At 48.5% G+C, this 22,114-nt stretch overlaps 1 pseudogene; it reads left to right on the top strand.

Annotated features, from left to right (window-relative positions):
* The window catches only part of LOC117286271, a 37,228-nt pseudogene that overhangs the window by 13,883 nt on the left and 1,231 nt on the right, over positions 1-22,114 (top strand).

Genomic DNA, 22,114 nt, shown 5'->3' on the forward strand with positions numbered 1-22,114 from the left:
CAACCTTTTATTTTACTTGAGAGGATTTCTTGCTAAATTCCCAGGCTGGAATAGAACTGACGATCCTTCTGCCTCAGCCTCTAGAGCATCCAAGACCACAGCACAGTTTTCCCTTTATTGCAGTTACTACTGTGAGTGTCAGCTACTGAGTACAAGGAGAGTGAAGGAGGCTGTGCTGCTCCTGGGACCTTTAGTCCAGCCATGGTTGTTCCATGTAGTATTGCCCCTGCCGAGGCTCAGCCCTGAGGTCCAGGCCCAGGGAGAGCAGTGTAGGCAGGGGGAGCCTCTGTGGAAAAATGTTGGGGCCCTGCCTCCTGCTGGAGCTGGCTGGGGTGAGAGAAACAGACAGCCATGCCTGATTTGAGCCCCTGTGCCTCAGAGTGCTGTGTGCAAGGTTCAGTGTCCTGCTACTTCCAACTTGAAATTCTAAATAAATTTGAGCAGGAGGCCTGCATTTGTGCTCTGCACTGCGCGCTCCAACTGGCAGGGGCCCTGCTTGCTCAGCAGCTTTCACTCTGGGACTTTGACTCCCCATCTCCTGCACTAGAGGGGGACCAGTGTGGTCTCGGGCACAGCTGCTTTCTGGAGAGGGTCAATGAGGCTAAGGACTCAGACAAGGGTTTAGCCCGTGTCTTCAAGGAAGAAATGAACTCTGGACCTTAGCACCAACCACTCTGGGCTGGTCACGGACACAGGGTTCCCTGGGACTAAGGGGTTGTGTGAGTTAGGGCAGGGCGGACCCCTCACCCAGCAGGTCTCTCCTGGGGCCATTGTCAGAGATCCAAATCTGCTTCATCAACTAGAAAACTTCTCATTGTCCACTGGGACCATCAGAAGGGAGACATTTGGGGTGGGAGGACATCAGGGTAGCACTCATCAGTTGTCTGCCTCTTCTGCAGTTCCCCATGACCCTCTAACTGCATGACACTGTGTTAGCTTTGCAGCCACCCCTGCCTCATCAGGAAGGACAGGCTTTAGCTCTAGCTCCTACTCTTTCAGAATCTCAGCAGAGGCCAGAGAAAAGAGTAACCCTCAGGGGACCTGTGGATACACAGAGCAGGTTGTACAGGCCTGGGAGCCTGAAAACACAAATAAATGCCCCTTTCTTCCCCTTGCTTGCCAACACCAAGTCCTGAAACACTGAACTCGAATGAAATCTTCCAAGGTGAGGACCTCCTTGCAGGCCCCCCGTCGTTGCCCATCCAGACCTGGGCCCTCTTCCCTTAGGAATGGAACATTCTATTAATGCCCTTTCTTATCAGAGTTACAAGGCCACCATGCTGTTCCCACATGGGAGAAATTAGCATGATAGAAATCACAGAGAAATCCAGGCAATCCCTAAGACCAGTCCACATCCAAGTCTCCCATTAGTTCCTTAGCACTAAAGAATGACAAAGCCAGATTGTTTCTTCATACTTTGTGGGAATCATGCTCATCTTAGCCAGATAATGTCAGTTGTCCCTTCTGCTGTTGGATGCTCTGAGACAGTCTCTACCTGACTCCTGTTCACCATCCCCTGGGATATTACTGTCTCCACTGCTTTGGGCAACAGAGGAAAATGACTGGTGTACCATTAGGAGGTGTCTGCTGGACCAAAGCCGTGTCTTTGGCAAAGAAGTGTGTCTTAGTTACTTTTTTCATTGCTGAGACAAAATGCCTGATGACCTCCAAAATTAAAGGAAGAAAGGCTTATTTAGTTCACAGTTTTTAGAAGTTTTAGTCCATAACGGGCTGAGTCCAACGCAGAGTGACACTCACTACAAAGGAGAAACAGTTCTTGGCGGGGCCGAAGAGAGCAAAGCAATGAGGGTTGACCACAGCTCTTTCTACCCTGTATATCTTATCCAGGCTACTTAGGGAGACTGGATCCTAGTGTACCTTAATCTTTAATCCTAGTGCCCTTGATCCTAGCATTGCACCATGAGTTGATCCCAGAATCTAGATGCAGGCACCTCTGAAAAACCCCCAGTTATGAGGCTTTGGGGAGACATCTAAACACAAACCATAATAAGGTGAGGTCATAGTGGAATAGAGTTGGGGTGAAGGACCTGTTCCCCCTATCCAGGACTGGGTGGATAATTTCCCCAATATTTAGAAAAGCAGAGGAAATATATGAGGCTATCAGTGCTGTTTCCTGATAAAGGAAGCAACTACAGAAAGCTTTTTATTTGTGCAAAGTAGCCAGTGCTATTGATGCAAAACAAAACCCAACAACTTCCCCAAACACTACTTTCAAAACTGACATACTGAACTTGATTTTCATTAGAATGCATTTTTTCCACACTAGTAAATAAAAAACCAAGACCATATTTTGGTATAAATGATGTAAGTTATTGAGCTTCGTTTTCTGGACAAGAATGCGAAGTTGGTCTCTCTTTATAAAAAGCAATTATAATTTGAGGACAGTTCATGTTTGCCTCTTTTGCCAGCACCAAGTCAGCCTCCTCTGAATCTTTCCGTCTCACGAGAAACATTGATTCTCCACTTCTGTCTGTGGCACCGATTATTCGTTCAGATCAAGACCTCTAGCAAATCCTCTGGGTTTGTCAGCAGCAACTCTTTTCTCTTTGATTTGCTATCATCAGATTCACTGTCAGATAAAGATTTTCTTTTTGGAACATCTTTTTCTTTACCAGCTTTTTGAGAATTCAGAAATGCTTCAATTAATTCTGAACAATCTAAACTTTCTTCAGGTTGCCATGTATTGTCAGCACAATGTAGCTTTATTGGAGGCCATTTTTTTTATTGCAGACCTGAAAAGCTCTTACTCACCGCCTGGGATGCTCACATCACTGGTCCACAGTGTCTCAGCCTGTGCACCTGCAGCTGCCCTCGCATCCCTTGGGTGGGGTGTTGAAAGGGGATTTGGAGTTATCTCTGGAGCCAGGCACCCCTTCCCTGAGGGACTGTGGAAAGTGCCTGGCATCCTTGTCCTACTCCACTCCAGGAGCCCTGGGAGAGACAGCACTGCACATAGCCGCCCTCTAGGACAACCTGGAGGCTGCCATGCTGCTGATGGAGGCTGCTCCTGACCTGGTCATGGAGCCCACTGTGTGTGAGCCTTATGTAGGTGAGGTTGCTGCAGGGTAACTCTCAATGGGTATGGGAAGGACTGCTGTCACTTTTTCACCTGGGTCTGGGAAGAGTGGCCCTGGAAGAATGATAGAGAGTCCAGAGTAAGGGCATTCATGAGTCCATAGTCCTGCTCTACACTTTGAGCTTCCATGATTTCCTTGAGCTGTTTGTATTTCCTTCCAACTTTCAAATGGTCTTTTGGGACATATTCCCTCATAATGACAGTAGAGTGAATGACAAAAAGACCCCTGGTACTCAGTAGTAGAGGGGTAGAGACAATGAGCTGGGTGGGCAAGAGTGGTCCTCAGTACCTGACCACTCTGCAGAGCCCTGGGCTCCGTGAGGACCTGTCAAGGAACTCCTACAAGGGGATCGGGGTGTGGTGGTGTTGTGCTCCTGCCAGAATTGGGCACAAACTTGGGTGGCAGACCAGGGGCTGACAGCTCTCTGTCTACTTCAGACTGTCCTGCACATCGCTGTTGTGAACCAGAACATGAACCTGGTATGAGCCCTGCTCTCCCATGGTGCCAGCAGCTGTGCCAGAGCAACAGACACCACTTTCCAAGGCAGACCCAAGAAATGGCTCTACTATGGTGAGCACTATGGCCATGATGGGCAGAAAGGGAGGAGAAGGACAGCAGAATGGTACTGAGAAGTGTGGGTGACTAAGATTGAGCAGGCTTTGCAGGACTGAAGGCCAGAGACCACGTCTCCCTACAAGCTCTGCACTGTCCTTTGCTTCTGCTAGACAAGTGCCCCCCAAACCACAGCCTGGATGTAGGGAGGAGCAGGCAGTCACCTGGGGACCCTGCTGTCTCCTGCCACTGATCTCCCTGTGTCCCCAGGACGGCACCCTCTGTCATTTGCAGCCGACATGGGCAGTGATGAGATGGTGCAGCTGCTCATAGAGAACGGAGTGGACATCCGGGCCCAGTATTCACTGGGTAGGAACTGGATGGGGATGGATACTTGGATGCCACAGAGGATGAAAAGGGGTCGGGGGACAGGCCATCCCAAATGGGAATGGGGTCATCAGGGACAGTAGGTCTGTGGCCACATCAGACCCTACCCTTCCCCAGAAATAAGGCTGCTTATCGTCCTCCTGTAGCCCGACAAAGCCTTTGCCTGCCAGATGTATAACTTGGTGCTGTCTTATAATGGAGGGGACCACCTGGAGTCCTGGAACCTGTGCCCAGCCAACATAGTCTCACGCCATCAAGCTGGGGTGGAGGGCAACACTGGTGAGGGGCTCCCCAGGCCCTGATGAGTCTCCTGAAACTCCTCTAAACTCCTCAGGAGGGAGGGGGCCCTTATTTCCCACTCCATCACTAACATATTCAGCCTCAGCCTCCTCTACTCAGGAGCCCTGAGACTTTCACCTTAGATATCTGCCATGGAACTCAAACTGCTTTCATTACCAGTTCTCATCCTTTAGCATTTTATGAGGTTTTTGTGAAGGAAAGATGATTTATAAAAGGAAGATTCATGTAAGCAGAAAATCACTAATTCCCCCTGTCTATTGGACCCAAAGAGTGGGCTCCTGGCCTGGTCCACAGAGCAGTTCTCCTGGACCAGCTTCCCACACAGTGACCTCCAATTCTCTTTGTGTTCTCTCAAATGTTCCAATACCTGGTGAAGAGGCAGAAGAATGGGAGGTAACTTGGGTTAGTGACGTCCACTCTCTAGGATAACATGCAGATCGACTCCTGGGGAAAGAAACTGCTTTTCTAGAGCTCATGGTCTTCTCCAAGAAGTAGGAGGTATGGATATCAAGGAGGGTCAGGGACCACAGGGTGAGCAACTTAGGGTCTGCCTGGAGCCCATTTTCCACTGATACCCTGGGCCCTAGAAATTTCCCAGCCTTACATCAGATGGAGATGAGACCAGGCTCAGGGAGCTGTGGGGAAAGCCCAGTCCGTACTCCCCTCCTGACCACACTTTCCCTCTGCTTAGCTCAGTGCCTGCCCAGTACCTCCCTCATTCTAACCCTTCAAATGGGGAATTTTTATTTATTTATTTATTTATTTATTTATTTATTTATTTATTTATTTATTTATTTATTGGTGCTGGGGACTGAACTCTGGACCTTGGGCTTGGCAGAACCACTGAGCTAAATCCCCAGCCAACTTCAGATGGGAATTTTACAAATAAGAGTAGCTAGCTTTCCTTCCTTCTTTCTTCCTTCCCTCTTTCCTTCCTTCATTCCTTTCTTCCTTCTTTCTTCTCACCCTCTCTGTATTCCACCTTCCCTCCCTTCCATCCTTCCTTTCCTCCTTCTACATACTGAGAACTTACTATATCCCTGATATTACACAAAGAACAAAAAATACAGAATGGATAAACCACACTTCCTGTCATCTCCCTCATTGTCTTGACCCTGTCTTCCATAATGGCAGCGCCAAACTACTTGGCCAATATAAGGATGCATGAAATGCATAAGGAGAGCAAAATGGAGGTGGGGTCACCTTGGTTTGGCTGGGCCTGAAAGGATGTTACAGAGGAAGGTTTCTGAGTCTGGGGTCACCCAGAAGATGAGAGAGCATTTCAGAGAGAGAACAGCCCATACACCATTCAGGCAGCATAGTATCAAAACTGAAAGATATAAAAGAAAAGACAATCAGTTATATACGATAGTAGACAGGAGAAAGTGACTCTGGCTTTGGGGAATTGCCAAGATATCGGCAAAATAAAATTTCTGTTGTTTATCTGCCACATGAAAATTTCCCAGGAACACTTAGACAACCATAAATCATGGGCAGTTGTTACCACAAATGAATAAACATGAGTGACCAGTTTGTGTGAACTTCCTCAGAGAATATTCCTGGATCCAAGTTTTGATCAGGTTTTCTTGGGAATTAGAAGCCCAATTCCCCCATGCAGATTTTGCCACCACACTGCCTTGATCTTTCACATCAGCTAGTTCTCAATATTCTCCTGTGGATTTTATCCATGTCTTGTGTCTGATGCTTCTCTTTTCCCTAACACTTCCTCTCCACCCCCTTTGCATATTTCTTGCTATCTTCACCCTTATTTCCATCAGAAGAGCCAGACTTCCAGCTTATGGCAAAAGAGTCTCTTTGGCGGGGACTCCCTTAATTTCCTACTTGGAATTGCTGGTCTGCAAATAGCTTACTGTCTGTCTTTTCCCTCTAGCTTTAATGGAAGAGGTACATATATTCGTTGTTTTGGCTAATGGTTAATCTCTCCAATTTTGTTCAGAATCAGTGGTACTTTGGTTTATGAACTAGTTTGTTTTATGATTTTGGGGAAGATGGCTGCATTTGTGCTTCTGTGTGAAAGATGGCCATGGTCCTGTCTGTTGCCCTATGTGGAGTTTGTGAAACAAAGCAAAATTTTGCCGAACACTTCTGTTTGTGAACTGAATTGTTTGCAAACAGAAGCATTTGTGCACAGAGGCGCTACTATACCCCATCCTAACTTCTCACATCCTTTTTCTCATCTATCATTTTCTTTACCTTGATTTCTTTCTTTCTATTTAATCAAGGGTGGATTATCCCCACATCTTACTATCAGCTGTACTGATTTTTAGTCAAACCATATTTCACAAGCAAACTCTCCCTTTACGCAACTAATCATTGCTCATTTGGTAAAGCCGCAAAGGCTCTGGCCTTGCACTTTGAGACTTGCATGGTCCATGGCCATCTCCCTTTGTCCTCATGCTGAGTTGTGAAAAATACAGTGATAATAAAACTGAGCATCTTTGCCAGGAAGGAAATTTGAAATCAGATGTCCAAGGTGACCATTTTAGGACATCGTGTATAGCCTTTCTCTCGCCCCCTGCACTTCCTTCTTTTTCATTTCTATCATCACCTCCACCAAAAGCCAGAGAAACTCTCAAGAAGACTCCTCTGGAATGGCAAAGAGGTGCGTGGGACTTGTGATTCATTCAGATCCACAAATGCACAGCTGCCTGCCCAGGAGTGAGGGATCATTTGAACAATCACCGACACAGACACTCACACGCACCAGTATGTGCATCAGGGACACAGATTGCGCGTGCTGAGTTATCATGATTCCTCTTTGCACCCTTCCACTGTGGAAGCACCTCCACATGTGGGACTCAGCTCTCATCTGCATTTGCAGATACCTGTGCCTGTCCTGGTCACCTTGGACCTTTCTCACCTGTTTATCTCTGACCTCTCCTTCTGCACCAGCTCTGTCTTTGAAGAAACCTGCTGCATTCTTAACCTCCTTCAGCACTCCTCTCCTTTCAGCAAGTGCCCTTTTTAACTTCCTGTTCAAGGGCAAACTTCTTCAGAGCAGACTGCATTGTCTTCTGGCCTTCCTCTGATTCCTCAGCCCCTGGTGATTGGACCTGGTCTTCTCCATGCTATTGACTCCACTCTTTACCAGATAATTTCCCTGCAGGTAAGCAGCTGACCATCTCGGCTTGGCCTGCCCTCTCTGGATGCTCAGAGTACGGTGGACTATTTACCGTTTCTCACATTCTTCTCACTGACTGTTCCTCCTCCAACAATCCCTTAAGAATTTTTGGTTCACCAGGCTGTTTGATTTTCTCATCGCCTGGGTCTCCTGCATTCATAAATTACCATATACAAGCTCATGATTCTTAAGTGTCTCTCCTTAGTTTAGTTCTGGTTCCTGAGCCCCAGGCACACACAGCTTGGATCTCCATCTATTGCTTTCCTCTATGTGGATATTTTTGCAGACATCTCCAACTCAACATGTCCCAAACTGAGAAGCTTCTCTTCCTCACCAAACTTGCTCCTCCACAGTGTTCCTAACAAAATAAGTAAGTGGCCCCATGTTAGACAAAGTTACCTAAACCAGAATCCTAGGTGTCAACTCCCAATGCTTCTGTCTCTGTTCATATACCCGGGAAACTACAAGTCTTGCGAGTATTTATCCCTGAAACTTCTCCTATGAAAATACCTGACTATGTTTAGATAGAAAGGAAGCTTCTTACTTCTTCCCCAACCCCTCAGGGATTTTCCTCATGAAATTTTCACTAATAGAATTTGCTATGTAGTTTTACAATAACACTCTCAATGTAAATTTGAAAATATGGCTATTGTTTTCTCAGTTTGTGCATTTTAAATCCTGTTCCATAATGATACAATGTTTTTAAAAATCACATTTGTTTCTGTCTCTCCAAACTCTGCTGCCATTTTTCTAAAATGGGCCGCCTCCTTTTTCCTCCTGCATTAGAGGATTACTCTGCTCTCTGTGATTCAGTTGTGGTCTTCGTCAATCCAGAGCCTGTGCTGCTCTAAATGCAAGAGGCAGTTCGTGCATCTCAAATTAGGACCTTTGAGGCACCCTTCCCTTAACTCACTACAGGTATCTTCTCTGTCTATTTCCTCTCCTCTCCTCCTGCCTCTATTTTCTATCTTTTTCACCAAGATTCATTACAATATTTTTAGTTCCTGGATAGCAATTCTCCTTCCCCTTGACCTTGAAGTCTTACAGATTTTCTTCCTCTCTGCAACCACTCCTCTTCATCTTTGTACTTTTTATTTATTTCATTTGTATCAGTTTAAAGAGCAGACATTCCCTGAGGAGTGAGCACACACGCGCAGGCATGTGTGTGTTTGTGTGTGCTTGTTGCAGGGTGGGGGACAATCCCTGATCACTGGGCTGCTAGGTGAGAGACCTCATGCTATCTTTCCAGATTATTTATCTTTTCTTGCATCCCACACTCTAGATTGTGATTGCAGGTACCTGTTTAAATATCTTTGTGCTTGGCATATTGTAAGCACCACAAAGACAAAGCCTGTGCCCATTTTATTCACCATTGTATTTCCAGAACCTGGCATAATTCCTGGTACAATGTGTTGTGAAATATTCATTAATGGAATCTATGGAGGAATCCTTATTTTAGTTTTCTACTCACTAATTACACAAATCTTAAGGTTTTCTTTTTCGTACTTCTTCAAGGTGGTTAAATAAATTGCCTTTGAGTGGGGCGGAATAACCTAAAAAGACCAACTAATAGGAGTGGAGACACATGGGAAAATATAAAATACAATGCAAATGTCGTTACTTGGAATTTATTCCAGCTTAAATTAAGAGGGGGGAGTGGGAAGAAAGGGAAAAGAAGATAGGGAAACAAGAAAAAGAGGAAAATAAGAAGAAGATAGGGAATGAGGAGGAGGAGTAGGGACAGTTATTGACTGACGGAGGAGAAGGGAGAAGAAAGATGCATGTGGGGAGGAAGAGGACCAGGAAGGAAGAACCCAGCACCCAAGCTCTGATGAGAGCTCCCTGAGCCCTCAGATACTCACTCAGTCCCCTCTGTGAGGGGTGTGAAGATGACCCACAAGGCCACTCATCTGCCCTAAGAGCCCAAGAGGAGGGCAGACAAAGCAGGCACAGAATCCAGGCACTGCTATACTGCAGCGCACATGTGGAAAGCACCCCCGGCCCAAGGCTCCAACCACACAGCACAGGTTCTCAGCTTGCCACGCGGCCTCAGCCCCTTCCTGGGGCTCCAGACTCAGGCCCAGGATACAGAGTCACAGAAACCTGCTGCTTGCTGCTTGGTCCCAGGAATCATCAGGATTCCAAGTGGCTACACTTCTCCCCTCCTGTCCTCTCTTCCCTAAAGACTTCAGAGAAGAGTGCAGAAAATTCTTGCTTGGTCCCTCACGCCTTATGGGCCAGAGACAGGAGAGTGATGGGCATCAGCAGACTTTAAAAGATGTCTACTCCTGGGTGTTGGTAGTTTGTTAATGATGGGTTCCGTGTGAAGGCAGAAGGGCTGGGCTGCTCCTGAGGAATGGCGCCGCTTCACGTTTGGGAAAGAAGGACAGAGGCCAGGGCCCCTCCTCTGTGCTGTCCCTGAAGAAATGCGGGGTGAGGTTTGGGCTACTGGAGCTGAGGCAGAGGTCGAGAAACAGAGAGGAGTACAGGGAAGGAAGGGAGGCTTAGCAGGGCCCCAGGATGGGGGGGGGCTTGCTCAAGATAAGGAAGTGGAGAAAGAGGGCAAAGAGTGGCCCTAGGCCCTGCCAAGATCACTAATTGGAAAGCTGAGAAAACACCTTGGTGTGGGGTCAAGGGTCATTTACATCTGTAAGGCAGGACTGCTCCTTTCTTCAAGGTCAATAAGGAAAAGGTGAGAAATGTGCAAGGGAAGGAACAGTTTGTCCACGCAGCACCGCGGATCACGCCGGTAGCAGAGGCTGGAGAGGAAGTGTTAGTCCCCTACCTGCAGTGGCAGCCAGGCAGAAGCCACCTGGGCTAGGGCTTGACACAGCTTCTGCATTTTTCCTGGACCTCTTTGTCATCCCTGGGACTGAAGAGACAGCAATTCAGGCCAATTCCGCCTGAGGCAGCAGCCATGTGCAGGCCACACTGCAGCCTGAGAAACCTAGTGAGTGTGTTGCTCTTCCTGGTGCAGGACCACGAACCCAGGAGAGGACTTCTGCTTAGCCACTCCTGAGGCTGCTGTCCTACCAGCCACGCTGTCTCTCCTGTCCTTCCTGGTGTGAGCAGCTTTCCCACCTCATCCTGACCAAACCATGGACTCAGCTGAGGAGCTAGCACACCCTCGTCCCCCTCCACAGTAATGCTGACCTCCTCTGGCTCTTTGTCCAGGGACCATCTCAGGGTCCCAGCGGACCGAGGCCAGTTCACATCGCAGCTGCCCCTTCCACGTCCTCATGAGCAGAGCCTTCAGGGGGCCTGTGCCTTTTGCAGAGGACGGGCACGGCTGCCTCCGGCTCTGCCTGCAGGAACAGCTGAGGGAGGCTGGACACGAGATGGCAATGACACAACTTCTGACTTGTCCACCTGGCCCGGTTGTGAGCGCACCATGAACAGGAAAGCACTCGGTGACCGCACTGCTCTGGTGTGAGGCATCCAGCCCTGCGGGGCCTGCCCAGCTCCCTAGCTGCACTCCTCCCCTCTGCATCCCCTCAGGATGTCCAGGCTCTGCTTTCCACTTTGGGAATGACAAGGTCGGAGCAGAGGTGAAAGCACCAAGACCGTGGCTTCATGCAGGTGACCCTGGCCTAGTGTCAACAGCCACTCTAGGGCCCCGGAGTCAGTAGGGATGACCCCAGGTTGACAGCGGGATCCGTCTCCCAGGGTCTCTCAGCCCCTCCTGTCCACCCTCCCTTTCCCTCTCTTCTCCACATGCAGAGAGGGCGGCTGCAAAGCACATTGGTGCCATCTGTTCCTCCTTCCTCCACACACATGCCCCTCTCCTCTCTCAAGCACGGTGGTCAAGAAGGAGGTGACGCCTGGGCCCTGTGTCCACTGCCTGACCCTTGAGTCATGGGTGGGTCTCGCTCTCTGCTTGGGTCACAGGCCCTGGGAGAAAGGAGCTCAGTTCCGGAGGGTGGCACTGTGTGGGGACACAGGTGCCTCGGGTGCAATCACCCCGCCCTCCGCTTCATCCCAGCTGCTGCTCCCTCATCAGCTTTCCCAGACAATAAACCTTTCAATACCAGATGGCCAGCCATTTCTCTGTGTGGGCTGGGAATCGGCCAAAATGCCCAGTGTCTACCGGCACCTCACGTACACACTTGTCCCTAACCTTCCTGTGTCCCCAGTCAGCCTCCCGGCCCCTCTCTTTGGGACACCCCTGCATGCATTTCATCCTGGGCTTGCAGACTCGAAGGACACTCACTTAACTCTGGGTTTCTTTGGCGCAATGCATGTTTTCACTAAGCATAGTTCAACATGTACTTCATGCCAAGTCTTCCAATGGAGAGGAAGAAGAACTTCATGTGGTTCAGCCTCTTCCTTGGAGACAATCTCCAAGTAGGGAGACAGCAAGTGAAGCAAAGCTACTCCTGCTGCAGGTGCTCATGCCCTTTGAGCAGGAGCTGGCATGACAAGGAAGCAGGGACTTGGCTGGCTGGGTGGGACCAGACAAGGAGCATAAAAGAGAGACCCTGGCATCTGCACTGGGAGGAGCATACAAAATGCAGTGTTTGGGGCTACTTCCTGAGCTGGTGCAGGGTTGTCCTGGTCAGACAGACTGGTGTCATGGGGTCTGGCAAATGTCCCAGACCCTACTTATTTCCTACTTAAGTCAACAGTGAAGAAGGGCGGTGTAAACAGTCTCTTCTGCAGGGATGTGATGGGAGATCCTATGGAAGAGATGGTGCAGGAAGTTACCCTGAGCAGATGCTAACAATGTAAACTGTGTTTCCACTCTGGAGGAGGGAAGCTTTGCTCATGGGAGGCTGTACTAATCACTGAAAGGGCTCCAGGACAGGAAAGAAGCCACAGAAGCAAGGAATGAAGCAATAAGAACAGAGTATAACCATACATTGACCATGGGACAGGTGCTCTGCACACCTGTCTCATCTCAGGCTCACAAACCTACCTGTTAGCTCTTGTAATCCTCAATTTACAAACAAGCGACTAAGCAGCACAGAAGTGTGAGGTTTTTTTTCCAAGGTCACCTGATGATCACTGTTCTTCTTTTATAGACAAGGAAGCTGAGGCTCAGCAGGGTGCTGTAATTTCCCTAAGAGCATTCAACCAGTCATCAGCAGAGTCTGATTTGAATCTCAAAGGCATCTAACTCCAAAGTCTGTGATTCCACTATAAGCCAGAGACCCTGAGACAAGACACCAGAAAGCCAATTTCTAGAGGCTTCAACTTAAATAATCAAGGTCCAGTATTGATAATAAAACAAATGGCTTGCCTTCTTATGACACTTTATAGTATATAACTTCTTTTCAAGTCCATCCTTTTCTTTAATTCTAACAACAACCCCATAAAGTTAACAGAGTAGGATGTATGTCCCCATTTTACTGATGAGGAAGTTGATTCTCAAAAGTTTGTTTAATGAAGTCACAAATCTCATTAGGACAGAGCAGAACAATAGCTCCTGGAGAGACCTGTTTTCCTTGTCCCCATGGACAAATGGACAAATCCAGACCAGTCTATAGGACATTATGCTCTCCACAATGTTTTCAACAACCAGAGACACCTCGACTCAAAGCTAAACACAGAGGCAGCTGTACACTTCTGAAACTAAACCTGTTTAAATAGGTGGCCACAATCTTAGACTCCAACGCTATTGATTTCCTCTTTAACTCTAATAGGAAGCCCTGCTCTCTGACTTTTCTTCTGGAATCTGCTGTGTATGCAAGGAGTCTCGGCTGAGCTCTGTTTGAAATAGGGTTGCTAGACTTTCCAGCAACTGGGAGACTCAAAGATCCCTTGAATATTCTAAAGTCAACAAGAAAGACATGGTCAAATAGGGCATAAGGAAACAATGGTAAGAGAATTCCCCAGGTCACATGGATGTCTGTAATGGTGATGATTGGGTGAACAGATTAGGCAATGGCCCATCCACCTTACACCCTACTGCTTCTCCCTCAATGCCCCTTTCGTGCTTTCTTGGACATTTGCTGAGTAAGTCCAGTCGGCACATTCTGACACCCACAGCCCCAGGTAACAGGAATATACATACAAGCAAACACCATGTGCCCTGTCCCCAAATTGTGTATGGTGGGGTCACAGCAGGTGAGGAACTTTGCAGAATAGCTAATTTTTTTTTATTGTTTCCTAGTTCCTGTTACTGTACTGTCTGACATAAACTATAGGCTCTGTGTGACTGGGTTCAACCAGAATTGCCCAACAGCCATTACAGCATATGCAGTTTCGCTTCAGTCTCTCCCTTGTATGCAGCTGGACACGTCCTGCTAACCCCCTTGGCTTCTGTGTCCTTACCTCCTCTCAGCCCTCTCCACAACCTGATCAGGTATCTGCTTCAAAATCTTCCCAGCCCCTCATGGCCCAGCCTGCTGCTGACTTGTGTCCAGGGAATGCAGATGCTGGGCCTGGATGCTGCTCCATCTCAGGGTGGACTACACCCTCCCAGTCCTGTCTTACCCAGTGCATTGTGCCTTCTCAGTTCTGTTCTCCAGGTCACTCTGCCCTGGAGTCCTCCCATAGAGGCCCTCAGGACAAGCACACTCTCTTGTTCCCTGTGTGTCCCCTCCAAAGACAGCATGTGACTGCATACACTAAACAAATAGCCCTACTCTTAAACAAGACTGACATTTGGCTTGGTTTTTATGACAGAGCTGGTATGGTGTTTGGGTGAGAACTTGCTCTAAATAAATAGAAATTGAAAGAGTTCTTATCACCTGTTGCCCTTTCACTGAGTTTGTTGGGGTGGAGAAAGAAAAACTAAGCAGTGCAGGTGGGGACAATTGGGGAAAGATCGCTGGGAAATGCTGCCACAGCAGGACAGCTAATGAGACCAGCTACCTGCATGGGGCTAAGCGCTGACTGCGGGAGGGGGTCTGGCTCTTGGTGTGGATGTTTAACAGCCATGATGAGATTTGGAAAAATGGTAGAGCCCATGTCCTGATCCCCAATCCGTGTTGTTTGATGCAGGTCCACAGCCCCATGTTCCACTCCTATCGCTACGCCTGGAGGCCACTTTTTCTGCAGCTTAGAAACGTTCGGTGGTGTAGAGCCTAGTCTGGGGACACTGGCTGCAGGGCAGAGCCAGACTCCCCTGACCTCGTCAGAGGGGCTACATGCCTCATGCCCTGTGCTCTCTGGGCTTTTCCAGGGCCCTGGGATTGACCATGGTTGGGGAGCTACACTCTCTCCCAACTCCACTCAGCATTAGAGGGTGTCCCGTGTGCCTTGGGTCTGCCTGCTGCCTTCTCCTTCTCCTCTTTGCCTAGTGCAACACCTTTCTTTGTGTGGCATTCAGACCCAAAGACAGCCAGGCTTACCGCAGCAAACACAGAAACCCAAGTGATGTGCTGCTGCTTCAAGCCCTTTCTGTTCTTCATCCCAAAGCGGAGGGGACTCCCTGGGAGAACAGAGAAAGGAGAGAGGAACAGGGGAAGCTGAGACAAGCAGCCTGCATTGTGCAGATCAGCAACTCAAATAATCTGGACTTGGTCAGGGTCAAATTGCCCTGTGCCCCCACTAGGGTTGGATTGCAGCTGGCCCCATTACAAATCAATTGTTCTACCTGTTTCTCTCTCAGGAAGCCAACCCACCTTAGCATGTCGGTGCCCTTGTCCAGCTGCCTGGTGGGCTGTGGGCACTTCTGCAGCCTGTCTGGCCAGTTGCCACTGCTGCAGATAAGAATAGACAGGGGGCCTCCACAAGGGCATCCGAAGACGGAGTGCAGACCTCAGTGTTTGGTGAGGAAGAGAGACAAAGGAGTCAGCAAAAGAGGCCTGTGGAAAACAAGGCTGTCAGGACCAGACGCTGCCTCAGGGGCAGGCTGCGGACTTTGGCAATCTCCTCCACACTCCATATCTCCAGGGGGCCCTGCTGGGGTATAAGCTCTATGTCTATCCTAGAACTGGGTGTTTTGGTCTGCGTTGGTGGCATCCCTGGAACTCATGGGCTTTCCCTATGTAGTCCCTGTCCTAACTCCATGAGGCCTGGCACCCTTTCTCCCGGACTAGACCTCAGCATCTTCTGGGTGAGGGACTTGGGCACAAGGTGGTCAGGGTCACTGACAGGGTGGGGATGGCACCACCATGTTTCTGAGCACTTTGGGGGCAGGGCAGTGTTCCAAACATAGCAGGGTGGAAGGGAAGGGGGTGGAAGTGGGCTGTGTGTGTGGAAATGGCCAGGAGTTGGTGAGATGCTCCTGTACACAAGGCCACCTGCACCTTTAGGGCTCATCCCACATTGAAGTCACACTCAGGAAGACTCACTGCCTGGGGATTTTGAAATTTGTAGACTACTGTGTATGGCCATACCACTCTGAATGTGCCCAGTCTCGTCTGAAATTCACAGACTACCAAGCCCAATAGCACATACACACACACGTGTGTGTTTGTGTGTGTGTGTGTGTGTGTGTATGTGAGTGTGTAGTCCTTGTAAAACACTGCTGAAGTTTACTGATTTGCTTTGCGATGAAATACACCACGCATCCATCCCTGTGAACAGCGTGCCTTTGCCTAAGGTAGAACTCACTCAATGTGGCTTTTGTCATAGCCTCTGCCCTCCCACGCCCCTGTGCAGCACCATCTTGGTCTTTCCTCTGTCTTCCTGTGGGTCTTTCTCCAGACCCATGTACAGTCTGAGCTCCTCAAGGTGCCTGGTGCTGTGAGGCTTACAGCAGTGTGGACAGAGGGTGCAGGGGATGAGGCTTGGAGCACAGGGAAGAGCAGCAGCTGCTCCTGGGATGAGTAGGGACCAAAGCCACACTTGGGAGACAAATGCATGAAGGTTCTGCAACAATTTAGGCCTCCTCTCCTGGGAAAGCTGAAGGGACATTGTGTATACACGGAGCCCCACGTGACTCCCATTTCTCCAGAATCACAGAATGTTTGAGTGGAAAAGGACCTTGAGGACTCAGCACAAAATGGCTTCCAAACAGAGATCTGCAGGGCACACTGGAGCTAGCACAGCTCTCAGGCCCTGCGGCACAGCGCCCTGCTGTGTGCCTCCCCTGCTGACCTGCGGCTCCTCGTCAGGCCGTGTGAGCTGGCACCCAGGCTCGTGAACCTAGTAACTGGGACAAACTCTACACTGAGTGCGCACAGGCTCTGCCCTAATCACTTCCATCATTGTGACCCCTTCGCCCTTATCCCAGAGCAGAGGGGACAACACCAGGAGAGCCACAAAGGTGAGGGACAGAGGGCAGCCTCCAACCACAGACAGAGGAAGAGACAGACTAAGAGAAACAAGAAGCAAGAAATCCAGGGCTCCAGGGACCACTCCTCGTCCTAGACACAGGTGTCTGCACACACAGCTGACATGCAGCACATACATCTCTTCATGCATGACGCAACACATGCATGGCACAGTATGATGCATGCAACACATAAATCCCACCCATCACACACATTTATAGACATATATATGCACCACACATCATACATGTGTACATCAGACATACACACACAAGCACATACCACACAACATCAGACTATATCCATACCACACTCCCCCACAGAAATTCACATAGCATCTTACAACATAATTATACATCACAAATATGCACACCACACAATACTACACACTACTGCACACAACACACACATAAACTACACATGCACACACATTAATACACAAATCACACCACAGAATATATGCAATATACAATGTGCATACTATCTAAACAACATAACTGCATATATACCATAACACAACATGCAGAGGACATACACATACATATACTTCATAATATCACATACAACAAACACATGCATGAAACACACAGCACAACACTTTCCTGTATCACATGTGCAAAACATACCACACATATTCTAAACATTACACAACACACATAAGACCTATGCCCTACATATACCTCATTCCTTCAAAATCTGCACAATTTACATGCAATAACTCACACATCACACAGGCACACACAATATGCAGTACCTGCTCACATAGCACTAACATTGACAGTACAAGGCAGCAGAGGCAGAATTTCTGAGGAAGAAAGGCAGGCAGAGATGAAAAATGAGGGCAACACAAAAGATATAGAGCAGACAGAAAAAGAAGAACAAAAACATGTGTTCAGTTTTTCTGACCCAATGCAGTGGTACTCAATAGAGGACATTTTTTCCACTTGAAACAGTGGAAAATAATTAAAGAGAACACAAGCTGAAAGGAAAGAGAAGCTACTATCACTAGCAAGTCAAGCCAGAATGTTGCTAAGCACCCAAGGATGCCAATGTTAGACTCAGTAGAAGAAAAGAGTTTGTTCCATGTCCATAATGCCCAGGTCCAGCAACCCCACCCAAGTGCAGAAATCAGCATCTCTCAGTTCCCGTGCCCCACACCAAGGCTGCATCCCCATCTTTCCTACGGGCACTGGTCTGGGCTCACACTGGCATCTTTCCCACTGCCACTGGACCAACTGGGAGGGCCCCTCAGCTGACTCCTGAGGACCTCACAGGTGCTCAGAGTTCCAGGCTCAGCCTGAGCAGGAAGATCAGGCTAGAAGGAGTTGCTCCTGTGCATGTCAGCCTGTGCGCAGCCCTCCAAGTGGATCCCTCTGGAGCTGCTCCACCCCTGGGTCCTGACCCTTCCAGCTCTCTCCAAAGCCTGACAGACACTGCCATGTGGGCAGGTACAGGGGAGGTCAGCCACTAAATTGCAGGCTGACACCATTACAGCTGGGAGCACTGAGAGGGACGGTGATGTCGAGGCATCATTTCTCAGATTTAAGTAAGAACAGAGAAGTTGGAGGGGGTGCCATGGCATCTTCCAAGCTGAGGCCAGCCCTGGGACAGGCTGCCATGGGACCCAAGCCTGACAGCCTCCTGTGTGTGTGGACACTCCTGCTCCTGTGCTCAGGACGCCTTGACTAACACCTGCTCTGCATGTGGGGAGTGGGGTTTGCCCTCCATTCTCAGGGTCTCTCTTTCCCCTGGGAACTCTCTCCTATCCTCCTATAGGTGCCCTTCCCAGCAGGACACACACCACATTGCCTTGTCCTCTTCCTAACTGGGGATTAAACTGGGTCTTTTCTTGGGGCAGAATAAGAGCAAGTGGGGTTGGTCAGCAGGCAAACACTTGGCTTAAGGGGCACAAAGATCCTGGGTTCAAGGTTTGGATCGTAGCACCTTCCTCCACCCAGACTGAATCCAGTGACTCCTGGTAGATGGGGAAGGCAGTTAATCAAACTGCACTGCTTGCTCAGGGCTCCAGGAACTGGCTTTAGGCCCAGCACAAGAGCTCAAATAGCTTTCCACAACAAGGAGCCCTTCTATCCCATAGCCAGAAATGGTCACCAAGTGTCTCAAAGCCAATGGGGAGATCTATAATCTCTTTGAAGGTCTTCCCTGTGTGAGAGGCCTGGGGCAGGGGGTGAGTCCCTGGGTGGAGCACAGGGGTACTTACCTGATTTTGAGGGTACTCTGTATGTGTTTTCCACTTTAAGGTCTCTAATGGATTGCCCCATCTAGTTCTTCTAGAAGAACTAGAAGTCCTTTCCTCTAGTGAGCTAGAAGTGACTTTTGGGCCTTCTGAGAGCCCCATACAACAGACTCCTAGATGCAACAGAATCTCAATGTTTCTGTCTCTGTTCATATACCAGGAAAGTACAAGTCTTGTGGATATCTATTCCTGAAATATATCCTCTAAAAATGCCTGATTTTGTTTAGACAGAAAAGAAGCTTTCCTAATTCTTCTTCAGCACCTCAAGGAATTTTCACTAATAAAATCTGCCATGTATTCATACAATAAAACTCTCAATGTAACCACACACCAGTATTGTATGTACGTATTTTTCTTAGCTGCAACATCAAAGAGTAGTAGATTGAAGTTATCGCAGGGTAGCATATTAGAGAAATAGTTTCTTCATCTAGAATGTGGTCTTCTAGATTTCCAGGTAGAATATAGCACACCTAGTTCAATTTGAACTACAGACAAGTCAAAGAGTAATTTTTTGTTATAAGCAAGCATGTTCCAAATATAGTACGGGCATACACACACGCACACACACACACACACACACACACACGTATATAGTTAAAGCAGTGTATACTAGATTCAAATTTAATTGAGTATCTTGTATCTTTACGTGGCAAATCAAGCAACACTAGGTCTTCCCAAGGCCTAGTAGGTTAGTAGTAGAGGTGAGCAAAGGAGCTCAGAGGCTTGTGGAGGACATTTGCAAGCATCACAGATGTGCAGAAACCTAAAGGGAAATCTATGGACCCATAGTGCAGGGAGAGAGACAGATACTGATTACAACACACAGTGCAAGATACTGGAATAAAAGTAAGGTCAAAGGACAGTGGAAAACATCCTGGGGATGTGTGTGTGTGCATGTATGAGGGTGGGGAAGGGAAGCGTATCTGTAGAGGAGGCTTTGGTCAAATGGTTAGAGTGAAGACGGTGCAGAAAACTTGTTTTGCTGCTGGGCTTGCATACCGAGCATACTGTTTTTCACTTAGATTATACGTTTCCTTAAGGCTGGCTTAGGGGTGGCTGCTGGAGATAATAAGGAGGGGCAGTAAAGCCAAACCACCTGTTGGCACCACTACTGATTCATCCATTCTACAGCTAGGCCTAGTGAGTAGTCACTGCACGCTAGGCATTTTCCCTGCAAGGGGAGGGCAGAGCAGACAATGAACAATGCTGGCCAGGGGAGTTGATGGAGGGAGAAGGAGCCTTGTGGGTGCAGGCACAGGGAGAACTGTGTGCTCCATGGTGCTGAGACGTGGGGAGAACAAAATGCTGAGAGTGAGGAGTGAGTGGGAGCAGCAGAGGGTGGGAGAAGAGTTGCACAAAGACCTTGAAGGACTCTATGTTCCTGCCCCTTGAGCGCTGAAGGAGCCATTGGACTTTTGCGAGCTCTGATGGCATTTCCCAGTTTGAAAAGTTTCTGCGGTAGTACCAAGCATGGATTAGGTGGAGACAGGGTGCAGGGAGAGTGGTAGGAGGATTTTTCGCTAATGTCGGGCTGGAGAGTGAACACATGCATTCATGGGTATTGTAGGGACAAAAAGGAGGGGAATGAATGGAGACAAAAGTTTAGCTACTGAGTACACAGGGCCTGGAGGTAACCTCTGGGGCCTGCTGGGCCAAGTGGGTCTGTGGTCAGAGAGCAGTATGAGCCACATTTCCTCTCTACCCACAGCCTTACACTAGATTTCTTGCCACTGTCAGCACTTCAGTTCCTGTAATGTCATTTTTGTGTCACCTAATTGGCCGTCAATGGATAAATAGGGTTTTTATATTTGCTCTCACAGAAAGACCAGATAGCTCCAGGCCAACAGGGAAAATGGAACAAAAAAGATGCATGTGCCTTAGTTGGGCCAAGTTCTGACTTTATAAGAGATGGCTAGTGCATTGCCGGAATAAGACTAGAGAGTTGATCTGGGGAGTTAGAGATGATTTTTGCCTGAAACAAGTGAAAGTGGTTAATAGGAAAAGGTGAGGGACCAGGAAAAAGAAACAGAACCTACAAATCTAAGTTTTGTAAGCTAGAGAAAAGAAAGAATGGTAACATTCAGATCCAGGTGAAATTCAAAGAGTTAATCTGGCAAATTGGATTCTCTAGTTTCTTTTTTCTCTATCATTATTGCACAGTGTGTATCTTTACAGGTGCTAATAGTGGGGCTAAAGGGACACTTAAGCCCTGTAGATGGCAAGTCTGAGAGTGATGAAGAACACTGCTTCGTGAGCTGTAATGTGTGCTGATGAAAATGGAAATCCCTGAGCTTGTCTCAGATTTATCACTGCAAATGCTTCCATGCAGGGACCATATTTCAGTTACCAACTTGAGTGATGCCTCTCTGACACTAATATGCAAAAGAATCATCTGAGGTTTTTTTTTTTTTTTTTTTTTTTAACTGTGTTCTGATATTCCAGGTCAACAGGTGGGCCTGAGAATTGATGATTCTTAAAAATGCTGATGGACTACTGCAGGAACTAACATGTGAGAATACAGAAAAGAGACAAGGACAAGTAAGGATGGAGGAGGAAGGGAGGGAGAGAGAGAGGAAGGGCCCAGCTTTTCTGCCAAGGATTCAGGCCTTGCCTTCCAGCAGTTCCCACAACCTGATCTCCTATGATGAGCATTAGGGCCAGGCTGGGAGGAAAGGAGAGAGGAGAGGAGAGTAGTGATATGCAGGTGACTAAGGTAGGCTCTCTTCAGATGGAGCAAGCCTTGCAGGACTGAAGGCCAGAGACTGTGTGCCCTCACAAGCTCTGCACTGTCCTTTGCTCTGGTTCTGCTGGACTAGAGACCACAACCCCCAGCTTGGGTGTAGGGAGGAGCAGGCAGTCACCTGGGGACACTGCCCTTCTCATCCTGACCCTGCTGTCTCCTTCCATTGATCCCCCTGTGTTCCCACAACAATACCCTCTATCCTTTGCAGCCTACATGGGCAGCAAGGGGATCATGTCGCTGCTCATAGAGCATGGAGCCGACATCCGGGCCCAGGACTCACTGGGTAGGAACTGGATGGAGATGGATACTGGGATGCTGTGGGGAGGAGGGAACAGGCCATCCCAGGTGGGAATGGGGCCATCAGGGACAGTAGGCCTGTGACCACAGGAGAGCCTGTCCTCCCCAGGAAACACGGTGCTGCACATCCTCATCCTGCAGCCCAACAAAACCTTCGCCTGCCAGATGTACAAC

Source organism: Fukomys damarensis, unplaced genomic scaffold, assembly GCF_012274545.1.
Source record: "Fukomys damarensis isolate Sample0158 unplaced genomic scaffold, DMR_v1.0_HiC HiC_scaffold_16, whole genome shotgun sequence".
NCBI classification, from domain to species: Eukaryota; Metazoa; Chordata; class Mammalia; order Rodentia; family Bathyergidae; genus Fukomys; species Fukomys damarensis.